Consider the following 15000-nt stretch of genomic DNA (forward strand, 5'->3'; position numbering starts at 1 on the left):
TCATCCATCCACCTGAGATGATTTTTATCATGTAGGTGGTATGCATGGATGGAGAACATATTATTGAAAGGTATTCAGGTTTACATCCCATAGTGTTCTTTCAGCTCTTTTCGCTGGAAGCACTTTTTTGGAATCTATATATTGAGAATTTTATGAGTACGATATGCTTTTGTTTTCCTTTTTCCATACAAACCTCTTTCCTCATGAGTTTAAAGCTCATTTGTATGCTCTACATAGCTCTGGACGTTTCCAGACGTGGAGTGAAACTGTTTTGAAAGTAGGACAAATTGCTCCTTCCTGCATATGCTAATTTTTCACACTCACATAGGTTGTATACGTTTTATGAATCCTGGCTTGACCTATTCAAGTAGCTGAAAGCCTGTCACCACCTCTAGAAACAAGATTCACACCAATCCATTTCAAATCATTTTTTCCAAAAGAATATGTTCTGGCCGGTCGAAAATGCATCTCACAAAAATAGGCATTTAAAAATCTACTTTGCAGTTTCAGAACACTAACATGACTGTGAAGTGTACACAAGTAAAATGGGACAGTTTCAAAGTACCTAATCCCTCATAAACTTCCGAGAGGAAGCATGTAATAAATCTACCTAATTTTCTGGAAAAGAAAGAGGGAGGATTTTTGGTATCACCTCAGATGGGACTTGAACCCACAATCCCTGGCTTAGGAGGCCAGTGCCTTATCCATTAGGCCACTGAGGCACACATGCATAGTTCTTTTCTAGAGGCATTATTTAAATGTATTCTATGGTCAGAGACCGGTGTGTGCACACAGGGCATTTCTCACTTCTCTCTATAAGTAAACTTCCCATTTTCATCCTCTTCCATCCCCGACTTTAACGCTCTCTTCTATGCTATAATGGAGACTTTGCAATTTTAGCAAGTGGAGAGAAATTGGAGAACCACTTTCGACTCCACACTTCTTCTTCACTTACTTCTTTTCTCAATATACTGGGCTTAGAAAATGGTATCAAGCCATCCTTATCATCAGTAGGACACGGAAAGAGGCACTAAGTCTCCTAACCAAGTTCAACCACACTCTGCAACTTAACCATTGCACTACAAATTAGGCAACGGAGGCATCAGCAAAGGCAGCCAATGTGCCGATCCTTTATACATTTTGTGTAGTACTTTTCTTACTCTGAGGCAAAATCAGCACTTTAACTGCCCAAATCATACAGATTTTACACATGTAGCACTCTATGCACACATAGGCACACACCTTGCAGTTCTTCTACACACACTTAAGCTAAAAACCCATTCTGTCACGTCAAAATTCTGCAAACCTATTACATATTCAGTGCGTCGGCATAGAAGCACTTTTTAATGCCACTAAAATGCACAAGTAGTTAGACTGAAGATGCAACCTGAATGAGTTTACAGTATGTACTCCACTTTATTAATGATTAGTAATGAGAAAGTGAGGACTACAAGAGTATTGGAAAAGACTTTTTCCACTCTGAATGTAAAGCAGATTGTGTGACCATTGGCCAAAAACGACCACGAAGGGACTCGAACCCTCAATCTTCTGATCCGAAGTCAGACGCCTTATCCATTAGGCCACACGGTCATCCGTCCACCTGAGATGATTTTTATCATGTAGGTGGTATGCATGGATGGAGAACATATTATTGAAAGGTATTCAGGTTTACATCCCATAGTGTTCTTTCAGCTCTTTTCGCTGGAAGCACTTTTTTGGAATCTATATATTGAGAATTTTATGAGTACGATATGCTTTTGTTTTCCTTTTTCCATACAAACCTCTTTCATCATGACTTTAAAGCTCATTTGTATGCTCTACATAGCTCTGGACGTTTCCAGACGTGGAGTGAAACTGTTTTGAAAGTAGTACAAATTGCTCCTTCCTGCATATGCTAATTTTTCACACTCACATAGGTTGTATAAGTTTTATGAATCCTGGCTTGACCTATTCAAGTAGCTGAAAGCCTGTCACCACCTCTAGAAACAAGATTCACACCAATCCAATTCATATCATTTTTTCCAAAGGAATATGTTCTGGCCGGTCGAAAATGCATCTCACAAAAATAGGCATTTAAAAATCTACTTTGCAGTTTCAGAACACTAACATGACTGTGAAGTGTACACAAGTAAAACAGGACAGTTTCAAAGTACCTAATCCCTCATAAAATTCTGAGAGGAAGCATGTAATAAATCTACCTAATTTTCTGGAAAAGAAAGAGGCAGGATTTTTGTTATCACCTCAGATGGGACTCAAACCCACAATCCCTGGCTGAGGAGGCCAGTGCCTTATCCATTAGGCCACTGAGGCACACATGCATAGCTCTTTTCTAGAGGCATTATTTAAATGTATTCTATGGTCAGACACCGGGGTGTGCACACAGGGCATTTCTCACTTCTCTCTATAAGTAAACTTCCCATTTTCATCCTCTTCCATCCCCGACTTTAACGCTCTCTTCTATGCTATAACAGAGACTTTGCAATTTTAGCAAGTGGAGAGAAATTGGAGAACCACTTTCGACTCCACACTTCTTCTTCACTTACTTCTTTTCTCAATATACTGGGCTTAGAAAATGGTATCAAGCCATCCTTATCATCAGTAGGACACGGAAAGAGGCACTAAGTCTCCTAACCAAGTTCAACCACACTCTGCAACTTAACCATTGCACTACAAATTAGGCAACGTGGGCATCAGCAAAGGCAGCCAATGTGCCGATCCTTTATACATTTTGTGTAGTACTTTTCTTACTCGGAGGCAAAATCAGCACTTTAACTGCCCAAATCATACAGATTTTACACATGTACCACTCTATGCACACATAGGCACACACCTTGCAGTTCTTCTACACACACTTAAGCTAAAAACCCATTCTGTCACGTCAAAATTCTGCAAACCTATTACATATTCAGTGCGTCGGCATAGAAGCACTTTTTAATGCCACTAAAATGCACAAGTAGTTAGACTGAAGATGCAACCTGAATGAGTTTACAGTATGTACTCCACTTTATTAATGATTAGTACTGAGAAAGTGAGGACTACAAGAGTATTGGAAAAGACTTTTTCCACTCTGAATGTAAAGCAGATTGTGTGACCATTGGCCAAAAACGACCACGAAGGGACTCGAACCCTCAATCTTCTGATCCGAAGTCAGACGCCTTATCCATTAGGCCACGCGGTCATCCGTCCACCTGAGGTGATTTTTATCATGTAGGTGGTATGCATGGATGGTGGTATGCATGGATTATTGAAAGGTATTCAGGTTTACATCCCATAGTGTTCTTTCAGCTCTTTTCGCTGGAAGCACTTTTTTGGAATCTATATATTGAGAATTTTATGAGTACGATATGCTTTTGTTTTCCTTTTTCCATACAAACCTCTTTCATCATGACTTTAAAGCTCATTTGTATGCTCTACATAGCTCTGGACGTTTCCAGACGTGGAGTGAAACTGTTTTGAAAGTAGTACAAATTGCTCCTTCCTGCATATGCTAATTTTTCACACTCACATAGGTTGTATAAGTTTTATGAATCCTGGCTTGACCTATTCAAGTAGCTGAAAGCCTGTCACCACCTCTAGAAACAAGATTCACACCAATCCAATTCATATCATTTTTTCCAAAGGAATATGTTCTGGCCGGTCGAAAATGCATCTCACAAAAATAGGCATTTAAAAATCTACTTTGCAGTTTCAGAACACTAACATGACTGTGAAGTGTACACAAGTAAAACGGGACAGTTTCAAAGTACCTAATCCCTCATAAAATTCTGAGAGGAAGCATGTAATAAATCTACCTAATTTTCTGGAAAAGAAAGAGGCAGGATTTTTGTTATCACCTCAGATGGGACTCAAACCCACAATCCCTGGTTTAGGAGGCCAGTGCCTTATCCATTAGGCCACTGAGGCACACATGCATAGCTCTTTTCTAGAGGCATTATTTAAATGTATTCTATGGTCAGACACCGGTGTGTGCACACAGGGCATTTCTCACTTCTCTCTATAAGTAAACTTCCCATTTTCATCCTCTTCCATCCCCGACTCTAACGCTCTCTTCTATGCTATAATGGAGACTTTGCAATTTTAGCAAGTGGAGAGAAATTGGAGAACCACTTTCGACTCCACACTTCTTCTTCACTTACTTCTTTTCTCAATATACTGGGCTTAGAAAATGGTATCAAGCCATCCTTATCATCAGTAGGACGCGGAAAGAGGCACTAAGTCTCCTAACCAAGTTCAACCACACTCTGCAACTTAACCATTGCACTACAAATTAGGCAACGGGGGCATCAGCAAAGGCAGCCAATGTGCCGATCCTTTATACATTTTGTGTAGTACTTTTCTTACTCGGAGGCAAAATCAGCACTTTAACTGCCCAAATCATACAGATTTTACACATGTTCCACTCTATGCACACATAGGCACACACCTTGCAGTTCTTCTACACACACTTAAGCTAAAAACCCATTCTGTCACGTCAAAATTCTGCAAACCTATTACATATTCATTGCGTCGGCATAGAAGCACTTTTTAATGCCACTAAAATGCACAAGTAGTTAGACTGAAGATGCAACCGGAATGAGTTTACAGTATGTACTCCACTTTATTAATGATTAGTAATGAGAAAGTGAGGACTACAAGAGTATTGGAAAATACTTTTTCCACTCTGAATGTAAAGCAGATTGTGTGACCATTGGCCAAAAACAACCACGAAGGGACTCGAACCCTCAATCTTCTGATCCGAAGTCAGACGCCTTATCCATTAGGCCACGCGGTCATCCGTCCACCTGAGGTGATTTTTATCATGTAGGTGGTATGCATGGATGGAGAACATATTATTGAAAGGTATTCAGGTTTACATCCCATAGTGTTCTTTCAGCTCTTTTCGCTGGAAGCACTTTTTTGGAATCTATATATTGAGAATTTTATGAGTACGATATGCTTTTGTTTTCCTTTTTCCATACAAACCTCTTTCCTCATGAGTTTAAAGCTCATTTGTATGCTCTACATAGCTCTGGACGTTTCCAGACGTGGAGTGAAACTGTTTTGAAAGTAGTTCAAATTGCTCCTTCCTGCATATGCTAATTTTTCACACTCACATAGGTTGTATAAGTTTTTGAATCCTGGCTTGACCTATTCAAGTAGCTGAAAGCCTGTCACCACCTCTAGAAACAAGATTCACACCAATCCATTTCAAATCATTTTTTCCAAAAGAATATGTTCTGGCCGGTCGAAAATGCATCTCACAAAAATAGGCATTTAAAAATCTACTTTGCAGTTTCAGAACACTAACATGACTGTGAAGTGTACACAAGTAAAATGGGACAGTTTCAAAGTACCTAATCCCTCATAAACTTCCGAGAGGAAGCATGTAATAAATCTACCTAATTTTCTGGAAAAGAAAGAGGGAGGATTTTTGGTATCACCTCAGATGGGACTTGAACCCACAATCCCTGGCTTAGGAGGCCAGTGCCTTATCCATTAGGCCACTGAGGCACACATGCAAAGTTCTTTTCTAGAGGCATTATTTAAATGTATTCTATGGTCAGACACCGGGGTGTGCACACAGGGCATTTCTCACTTCTCTCTATAAGTAAACTTCCCATTTTCATCCTCTTCCATCCCCGACTTTAACGCTCTCTTCTATGCTATAATGGAGACTTTGCAATTTTAGCAAGTGGAGAGAAATTGGAGAACCACTTTCGACTCCACACTTCTTCTTCACTTACTTCTTTTCTCAATATACTGGGCTTAGAAAATGGTATCAAGCCATCCTTATCATCAGTAGGACACGGAAAGAGGCACTAAGTCTCCTAACCAAGTTCAACCACACTCTGCAACTTAACCATTGCACTACAAATTAGGCAACGGGGGCATCAGCAAAGGCAGCCAATGTGCCGATCCTTTATACATTTTGTGTAGTACTTTTCTTACTCGGAGGCAAAATCAGCACTTTAACTGCCCAAATCATACAGATTTTACACATGTAGCACTCTATGCACACATAGGCACACACCTTGCAGTTCTTCTACACACACTTAAGCTAAAAACCCATTCTGTCACGTCAAAATTCTGCAAACCTATTACATATTCAGTGCGTCGGCATAGAAGCACTTTTTAATGCCACTAAAATGCACAAGCAGTTAGACAGAAGATGCAACCTGAATGAGTTTACAGTATGTACTCCACTTTATTAATGATTAGTAATGAGAAAGTGAGGACTACAAGAGTATTGGAAAATACTTTTTCCACTCTGAATGTAAAGCAGATTGTGTGACCATTGGCCAAAAACGACCACGAAGGGACTCGAACCCTCAATCTTCTGATCCGAAGTCAGACGCCTTATCCATTAGGCCACGCGGTCATCCGTCCAGCTGAGATGATTTTTATCATGTAGGTGGTATGCATGGATGGAGAACATATTATTGAAAGGTATTCAGGTTTACATCCCATAGTGTTCTTTCAGCTCTTTTCACTGGAAGCACTTTTTTGGAATCTATATATTGAGAATTTTATGAGTACGATATGCTTTTGTTTTCCTTTTTCCATACAAACCTCTTTCCTCATGAGTTTAAAGCTCATTTGTATGCTCTACATAGCTCTGGACGTTTCCAGACGTGGAGTGAAACTGTTTTGAAAGTAGTACAAATTGCTCCTTCCTGCATATGCTAATTTTTCACACTCACATAGGTTGTATAAGTTTTATGAATCCTGGCTTGACCTATTCAAGTAGCTGAAAGCCTGTCACCACCTCTAGAAACAAGATTCACACCAATCCAATTCGTATCATTTTTTCCAAAGGAATATGTTCTGGCCGGTCGAAAATGCATCTCACAAAAATAGGCATTTAAAAATCTACTTTGCAGTTTCAGAACACTAACATGACTGTGAAGTGTACACAAGTAAAATGGGACCGTTTCAAAGTGCCTAATCCCTCATAAACTTCTGAGAGGAAGCATGTAATAAATCTACCTAATTTTCTGGAAAAGAAAGAGGGAGGATTTTTGTTATCACCTCAGATGGGACTTGAACCCACAATCCTTGGCTTAGGAGGCCAGTGCCTTATCCATTAGGCCACGGAGGCACACATGCATAGCTCTTTTCTAGAGGCATTATTTAAATGTATTCTATGGTCAGACACCGGTGTGTGCACACAGGGCATTTCTCACTTCTCTCTATAAGTAAACTTCCCATTTTCATCCTCTTCCATCCCCGACTTTAACGCTCTCTTCTATGCTATAATGGAGACTTTGCAATTTTAGCAAGTGGAGAGAAACTGGAGAACCACTTTCGACTCCACACTTCTTCTTCACTTACTTCTTTTCTCAATATACTGGGCTTAGAAAATGGTATCAAGCCATCCTTATCATCAGTAGGACACGGAAAGAGGCACTAAGTCTCCTAACCAAGTTCAACCACACTCTGCAACTTAACCATTGCACTACAAATTAGGCAACGGGGGCATCAGCAAAGGCAGCCAATGTGCCGATCCTTTATACATTTTGTGTAGTACTTTTCTTACTCGGAGGCAAAATCAGCACTTTAACTGCCCAAATCATACAGATTTTACACATGTTCCACTCTATGCACACATAGGCACACACCTTGCAGTTCTTCTACACACACTTAAGCTAAAAACCCATTCTGTCACGTCAAAATTCTGCAAACCTATTACATATTCAGTGCGTCGGCATAGAAGCACTTTTTAATGCCACTAAAATGCACAAGTAGTTAGACTGAAGATGCAACCGGAATGAGTTTACAGTATGTACTCCACTTTATTAATGATTAGTAATGAGAAAGTGAGGACTACAAGAGTATTGGAAAATACTTTTTCCACTCTGAATGTAAAGCAGATTGTGTGACCATTGGCCAAAAACAACCACGAAGGGACTCGAACCCTCAATCTTCTGATCCGAAGTCAGACGCCTTATCCATTAGGCCACGCGGTCATCCGTCCACCTGAGGTGATTTTTATCATGTAGGTGGTATGCATGGATGGAGAACATATTATTGAAAGGTATTCAGGTTTACATCCCATAGTGTTCTTTCAGCTCTTTTCGCTGGAAGCACTTTTTTGGAATCTATATATTGAGAATTTTATGAGTACGATATGCTTTTGTTTTCCTTTTTCCATACAAACCTCTTTCATCATGACTTTAAAGCTCATTTGTATGCTCTACATAGCTCTGGACGTTTCCAGACGTGGAGTGAAACTGTTTTGAAAGTAGTACAAATTGCTCCTTCCTGCATATGCTAATTTTTCACACTCACATAGGTTGTATAAGTTTTATGAATCCTGGCTTGACCTATTCAAGTAGCTGAAAGCCTGTCACCACCTCTAGAAACAAGATTCACACCAATCCAATTCATATCATTTTTTCCAAAGGAATATGTTCTGGCCGGTCGAAAATGCATCTCACAAAAATAGGCATTTAAAAATCTACTTTGCAGTTTCAGAACACTAACATGACTGTGAAGTGTACACAAGTAAAACGGGACAGTTTCAAAGTACCTAATCCCTCATAAAATTCTGAGAGGAAGCATGTAATAAATCTACCTAATTTTCTGGAAAAGAAAGAGGCAGGATTTTTGTTATCACCTCAGATGGGACTCAAACCCACAATCCCTGGTTTAGGAGGCCAGTGCCTTATCCATTAGGCCACTGAGGCACACATGCATAGCTCTTTTCTAGAGGCATTATTTAAATGTATTCTATGGTCAGACACCGGTGTGTGCACACAGGGCATTTCTCACTTCTCTCTATAAGTAAACTTCCCATTTTCATCCTCTTCCATCCCCGACTCTAACGCTCTCTTCTATGCTATAATGGAGACTTTGCAATTTTAGCAAGTGGAGAGAAATTGGAGAACCACTTTCGACTCCACACTTCTTCTTCACTTACTTCTTTTCTCAATATACTGGGCTTAGAAAATGGTATCAAGCCATCCTTATCATCAGTAGGACGCGGAAAGAGGCACTAAGTCTCCTAACCAAGTTCAACCACACTCTGCAACTTAACCATTGCACTACAAATTAGGCAACGGGGGCATCAGCAAAGGCAGCCAATGTGCCGATCCTTTATACATTTTGTGTAGTACTTTTCTTACTCGGAGGCAAAATCAGCACTTTAACTGCCCAAATCATACAGATTTTACACATGTTCCACTCTATGCACACATAGGCACACACCTTGCAGTTCTTCTACACACACTTAAGCTAAAAACCCATTCTGTCACGTCAAAATTCTGCAAACCTATTACATATTCATTGCGTCGGCATAGAAGCACTTTTTAATGCCACTAAAATGCACAAGTAGTTAGACTGAAGATGCAACCGGAATGAGTTTACAGTATGTACTCCACTTTATTAATGATTAGTAATGAGAAAGTGAGGACTACAAGAGTATTGGAAAATACTTTTTCCACTCTGAATGTAAAGCAGATTGTGTGACCATTGGCCAAAAACAACCACGAAGGGACTCGAACCCTCAATCTTCTGATCCGAAGTCAGACGCCTTATCCATTAGGCCACGCGGTCATCCGTCCACCTGAGGTGATTTTTATCATGTAGGTGGTATGCATGGATGGAGAACATATTATTGAAAGGTATTCAGGTTTACATCCCATAGTGTTCTTTCAGCTCTTTTCGCTGGAAGCACTTTTTTGGAATCTATATATTGAGAATTTTATGAGTACGATATGCTTTTGTTTTCCTTTTTCCATACAAACCTCTTTCCTCATGAGTTTAAAGCTCATTTGTATGCTCTACATAGCTCTGGACGTTTCCAGACGTGGAGTGAAACTGTTTTGAAAGTAGTTCAAATTGCTCCTTCCTGCATATGCTAATTTTTCACACTCACATAGGTTGTATAAGTTTTTGAATCCTGGCTTGACCTATTCAAGTAGCTGAAAGCCTGTCACCACCTCTAGAAACAAGATTCACACCAATCCATTTCAAATCATTTTTTCCAAAAGAATATGTTCTGGCCGGTCGAAAATGCATCTCACAAAAATAGGCATTTAAAAATCTACTTTGCAGTTTCAGAACACTAACATGACTGTGAAGTGTACACAAGTAAAATGGGACAGTTTCAAAGTACCTAATCCCTCATAAACTTCCGAGAGGAAGCATGTAATAAATCTACCTAATTTTCTGGAAAAGAAAGAGGGAGGATTTTTGGTATCACCTCAGATGGGACTTGAACCCACAATCCCTGGCTTAGGAGGCCAGTGCCTTATCCATTAGGCCACTGAGGCACACATGCAAAGTTCTTTTCTAGAGGCATTATTTAAATGTATTCTATGGTCAGACACCGGGGTGTGCACACAGGGCATTTCTCACTTCTCTCTATAAGTAAACTTCCCATTTTCATCCTCTTCCATCCCCGACTTTAACGCTCTCTTCTATGCTATAATGGAGACTTTGCAATTTTAGCAAGTGGAGAGAAATTGGAGAACCACTTTCGACTCCACACTTCTTCTTCACTTACTTCTTTTCTCAATATACTGGGCTTAGAAAATGGTATCAAGCCATCCTTATCATCAGTAGGACACGGAAAGAGGCACTAAGTCTCCTAACCAAGTTCAACCACACTCTGCAACTTAACCATTGCACTACAAATTAGGCAACGGGGGCATCAGCAAAGGCAGCCAATGTGCCGATCCTTTATACATTTTGTGTAGTACTTTTCTTACTCGGAGGCAAAATCAGCACTTTAACTGCCCAAATCATACAGATTTTACACATGTAGCACTCTATGCACACATAGGCACACACCTTGCAGTTCTTCTACACACACTTAAGCTAAAAACCCATTCTGTCACGTCAAAATTCTGCAAACCTATTACATATTCAGTGCGTCGGCATAGAAGCACTTTTTAATGCCACTAAAATGCACAAGCAGTTAGACAGAAGATGCAACCTGAATGAGTTTACAGTATGTACTCCACTTTATTAATGATTAGTAATGAGAAAGTGAGGACTACAAGAGTATTGGAAAATACTTTTTCCACTCTGAATGTAAAGCAGATTGTGTGACCATTGGCCAAAAACGACCACGAAGGGACTCGAACCCTCAATCTTCTGATCCGAAGTCAGACGCCTTATCCATTAGGCCACGCGGTCATCCGTCCAGCTGAGATGATTTTTATCATGTAGGTGGTATGCATGGATGGAGAACATATTATTGAAAGGTATTCAGGTTTACATCCCATAGTGTTCTTTCAGCTCTTTTCACTGGAAGCACTTTTTTGGAATCTATATATTGAGAATTTTATGAGTACGATATGCTTTTGTTTTCCTTTTTCCATACAAACCTCTTTCCTCATGAGTTTAAAGCTCATTTGTATGCTCTACATAGCTCTGGACGTTTCCAGACGTGGAGTGAAACTGTTTTGAAAGTAGTACAAATTGCTCCTTCCTGCATATGCTAATTTTTCACACTCACATAGGTTGTATAAGTTTTATGAATCCTGGCTTGACCTATTCAAGTAGCTGAAAGCCTGTCACCACCTCTAGAAACAAGATTCACACCAATCCAATTCGTATCATTTTTTCCAAAGGAATATGTTCTGGCCGGTCGAAAATGCATCTCACAAAAATAGGCATTTAAAAATCTACTTTGCAGTTTCAGAACACTAACATGACTGTGAAGTGTACACAAGTAAAATGGGACCGTTTCAAAGTGCCTAATCCCTCATAAACTTCTGAGAGGAAGCATGTAATAAATCTACCTAATTTTCTGGAAAAGAAAGAGGGAGGATTTTTGTTATCACCTCAGATGGGACTTGAACCCACAATCCTTGGCTTAGGAGGCCAGTGCCTTATCCATTAGGCCACGGAGGCACACATGCATAGCTCTTTTCTAGAGGCATTATTTAAATGTATTCTATGGTCAGACACCGGTGTGTGCACACAGGGCATTTCTCACTTCTCTCTATAAGTAAACTTCCCATTTTCATCCTCTTCCATCCCCGACTTTAACGCTCTCTTCTATGCTATAATGGAGACTTTGCAATTTTAGCAAGTGGAGAGAAACTGGAGAACCACTTTCGACTCCACACTTCTTCTTCACTTACTTCTTTTCTCAATATACTGGGCTTAGAAAATGGTATCAAGCCATCCTTATCATCAGTAGGACACGGAAAGAGGCACTAAGTCTCCTAACCAAGTTCAACCACACTCTGCAACTTAACCATTGCACTACAAATTAGGCAACGGGGGCATCAGCAAAGGCAGCCAATGTGCCGATCCTTTATACATTTTGTGTAGTACTTTTCTTACTCGGAGGCAAAATCAGCACTTTAACTGCCCAAATCATACAGATTTTACACATGTTCCACTCTATGCACACATAGGCACACACCTTGCAGTTCTTCTACACACACTTAAGCTAAAAACCCATTCTGTCACGTCAAAATTCTGCAAACCTATTACATATTCAGTGCGTCGGCATAGAAGCACTTTTTAATGCCACTAAAATGCACAAGTAGTTAGACTGAAGATGCAACCGGAATGAGTTTACAGTATGTACTCCACTTTATTAATGATTAGTAATGAGAAAGTGAGGACTACAAGAGTATTGGAAAATACTTTTTCCACTCTGAATGTAAAGCAGATTGTGTGACCATTGGCCAAAAACAACCACGAAGGGACTCGAACCCTCAATCTTCTGATCCGAAGTCAGACGCCTTATCCATTAGGCCACGCGGTCATCCGTCCACCTGAGGTGATTTTTATCATGTAGGTGGTATGCATGGATGGAGAACATATTATTGAAAGGTATTCAGGTTTACATCCCATAGTGTTCTTTCAGCTCTTTTCGCTGGAAGCACTTTTTTGGAATCTATATATTGAGAATTTTATGAGTACGATATGCTTTTGTTTTCCTTTTTCCATACAAACCTCTTTCCTCATGAGTTTAAAGCTCATTTGTATGCTCTACATAGCTCTGGACGTTTCCAGACGTGGAGTGAAACTGTTTTGAAAGTAGTACAAATTGCTCCTTCCTGCATATGCTAATTTTTCACACTCACATAGGTTGTATAAGTTTTATGAATCCTGGCTTGACCTATTCAAGTAGTTGAAAGCCTGTCACCACCTCTAGAAACAAGATTCACACTAATCCAATTCATATCATTTTTTCCAAAGGAATATGTTCTGGCCGGTCGAAAATGCATCTCACAAAAATAGGCATTTAAAAATCTACTTTGCAGTTTCAGAAGACTAACATGACTGTGAAGTGTACACAAGTAAAACGTGACAGTTTCAAAGTACCTAATCCCTCATAAACTTCTGAGAGGAAGCATGTAATAAATCTACCTAATTTTCTGGAAAAGAAAGAGGGAGGATTTTTGTTATCACCTCAGATGGGACTCAAACCCACAATCCCTGGCTTAGGAGGCCAGTGCCTTATCCATTAGGCCACTGAGGCACACATGGATAGCTCTTTTCTAGAGACATTATTTAAATGTATTCTATGGTCAGACACCGGTGTGTGCACACAGGGCATTTCTCACTTCTCTCTATAAGTAAACTTCCCATTTTCATCCTCTTCCATCCCCGACTTTAACGCTCTCTTCTATGCTATAATGGAGACTTTGCAATTTTAGCAAGTGGAGAGAAATTGGAGAACCACTTTCGACTCCACACTTCTTCTTCACTTACTTCTTTTCTCAATATACTGGGCTTAGAAAATGGTATCAAGCCATCCTTATCATCAGTAGGACACGGAAAGAGGCACTAAGTCTCCTAACCAAGTTCAACCACACTCTGCAACTTAACGATTGCACTACAAATTAGGCAACGGGGGCATCAGCAAAGGCAGCCAATGTGCCGATCCTTTATACATTTTGTGTAGTACTTTTCTTACTCGGAGGCAAAATCAGCACTTTAACTGCCCAAATCATACAGATTTTACACATGTAGCACTCTATGCACACATAGGCACACACCTTGCAGTTCTTCTACACACACTTAAGCTAAAAACCCATTCTGTCACGTCAAAATTCTGCAAACCTATTACATATTCAGTGCGTCGGCATAGAAGCACTTTTTAATGCCACTAAAATGCACAAGCAGTTAGACAGAAGATGCAACCTGAATGAGTTTACAGTATGTACTCCACTTTATTAATGATTAGTAATGAGAAAGTGAGGACTACAAGAGTATTGGAAAATACTTTTTTCACTCTGAATGTAAAGCAGATTGTGTGACCATTGGCCAAAAACGACCACGAAGGGACTCGAACCCTCAATCTTCTGATCCGAAGTCAGACGCCTTATCCATTAGGCCACGCGGTCATCCGTCCAGCTGAGATGATTTTTATCATGTAGGTGGTATGCATGGATGGAGAACATATTATTGAAAGGTATTCAGGTTTACATCCCATAGTGTTCTTTCAGCTCTTTTCACAGGAAGCACTTTTTTGGAATCTATATATTGAGAATTTTATGAGTACGATATGCTTTTGTTTTCCTTTTTCCATACAAACCTCTTTCCTCATGAGTTTAAAGCTCATTTGTATGCTCTACATAGCTCTGGACGTTTCCAGACGTGGAGTGAAACTGTTTTGAAAGTAGTACAAATTGCTCCTTCCTGCATATGCTAATTTTTCACACTCACATAGGTTGTATACATTTTATGTATCCTGGCTTGACCTATTCAAGTAGCTGAAAGCCTGTCACCACCTCTAGAAACAAGATTCACACCAATCCAATTCAAATCATTTTTTCCAAAGGAATATGTTCTGGCCGGTCGAAAATGCATCTCACAAAAATAGGCATTTAAAAATATACTTTGCAGTTTCAGAACCCTAACATGACTGTGAAGTGTACACAAGTAAAACGGGACAGTTTCAAAGTACCTAATCCCTCATAAACTTCTGAGAGGAAGCATGTAATAAATCTACCTAATTTTCTGGAAAAGAAAGAGGCAGGATTTTTGTTATCACCTCAGATCGGACTTGAACCCACAATCCCTGGCTTAGGAGGCCAGTGCCTTATC

At 39.9% G+C, this 15000-nt stretch overlaps 13 non-coding genes across 13 annotated transcripts; all 13 read right to left on the bottom strand.

Moving 5' to 3' along the window:
* Positions 1-649: 649 nt before the first annotated feature.
* TRNAR-CCU (transfer RNA arginine (anticodon CCU)) lies at positions 650-722 on the bottom strand. The gene has a single exon. It is a non-coding gene; the product is annotated as a tRNA-Arg (tRNA).
* Positions 723-1517: 795 nt separating this feature from the next.
* On the bottom strand, positions 1518-1590 carry TRNAR-UCG (transfer RNA arginine (anticodon UCG)). Its single transcript has one exon. It is a non-coding gene; the product is annotated as a tRNA-Arg (tRNA).
* A 1515-nt stretch (positions 1591-3105) lies between these two features.
* On the bottom strand, positions 3106-3178 carry TRNAR-UCG (transfer RNA arginine (anticodon UCG)). Its single transcript has one exon. It is a non-coding gene; the product is annotated as a tRNA-Arg (tRNA).
* Positions 3179-4698: 1520 nt separating this feature from the next.
* On the bottom strand, positions 4699-4771 carry TRNAR-UCG (transfer RNA arginine (anticodon UCG)). The gene has a single exon. It is a non-coding gene; the product is annotated as a tRNA-Arg (tRNA).
* Positions 4772-5417: 646 nt separating this feature from the next.
* On the bottom strand, positions 5418-5490 carry TRNAR-CCU (transfer RNA arginine (anticodon CCU)). Its single transcript has one exon. It is a non-coding gene; the product is annotated as a tRNA-Arg (tRNA).
* A 795-nt stretch (positions 5491-6285) lies between these two features.
* TRNAR-UCG (transfer RNA arginine (anticodon UCG)) lies at positions 6286-6358 on the bottom strand. The gene has a single exon. It is a non-coding gene; the product is annotated as a tRNA-Arg (tRNA).
* Positions 6359-7873: 1515 nt separating this feature from the next.
* On the bottom strand, positions 7874-7946 carry TRNAR-UCG (transfer RNA arginine (anticodon UCG)). Its single transcript has one exon. It is a non-coding gene; the product is annotated as a tRNA-Arg (tRNA).
* A 1515-nt stretch (positions 7947-9461) lies between these two features.
* Positions 9462-9534, bottom strand: TRNAR-UCG (transfer RNA arginine (anticodon UCG)). The gene has a single exon. It is a non-coding gene; the product is annotated as a tRNA-Arg (tRNA).
* Positions 9535-10180: 646 nt separating this feature from the next.
* TRNAR-CCU (transfer RNA arginine (anticodon CCU)) lies at positions 10181-10253 on the bottom strand. The gene has a single exon. It is a non-coding gene; the product is annotated as a tRNA-Arg (tRNA).
* A 795-nt stretch (positions 10254-11048) lies between these two features.
* TRNAR-UCG (transfer RNA arginine (anticodon UCG)) lies at positions 11049-11121 on the bottom strand. Its single transcript has one exon. It is a non-coding gene; the product is annotated as a tRNA-Arg (tRNA).
* Positions 11122-12636: 1515 nt separating this feature from the next.
* On the bottom strand, positions 12637-12709 carry TRNAR-UCG (transfer RNA arginine (anticodon UCG)). The gene has a single exon. It is a non-coding gene; the product is annotated as a tRNA-Arg (tRNA).
* A 647-nt stretch (positions 12710-13356) lies between these two features.
* On the bottom strand, positions 13357-13429 carry TRNAR-CCU (transfer RNA arginine (anticodon CCU)). Its single transcript has one exon. It is a non-coding gene; the product is annotated as a tRNA-Arg (tRNA).
* A 795-nt stretch (positions 13430-14224) lies between these two features.
* TRNAR-UCG (transfer RNA arginine (anticodon UCG)) lies at positions 14225-14297 on the bottom strand. The gene has a single exon. It is a non-coding gene; the product is annotated as a tRNA-Arg (tRNA).
* Between the last annotated feature and the right edge of the window lie 703 nt (positions 14298-15000).

Source organism: Triturus cristatus, chromosome 4_1 (assembly GCF_964204655.1).
Source record: "Triturus cristatus chromosome 4_1, aTriCri1.1, whole genome shotgun sequence".
Taxonomy (NCBI): Eukaryota; Metazoa; Chordata; class Amphibia; order Caudata; family Salamandridae; genus Triturus; species Triturus cristatus.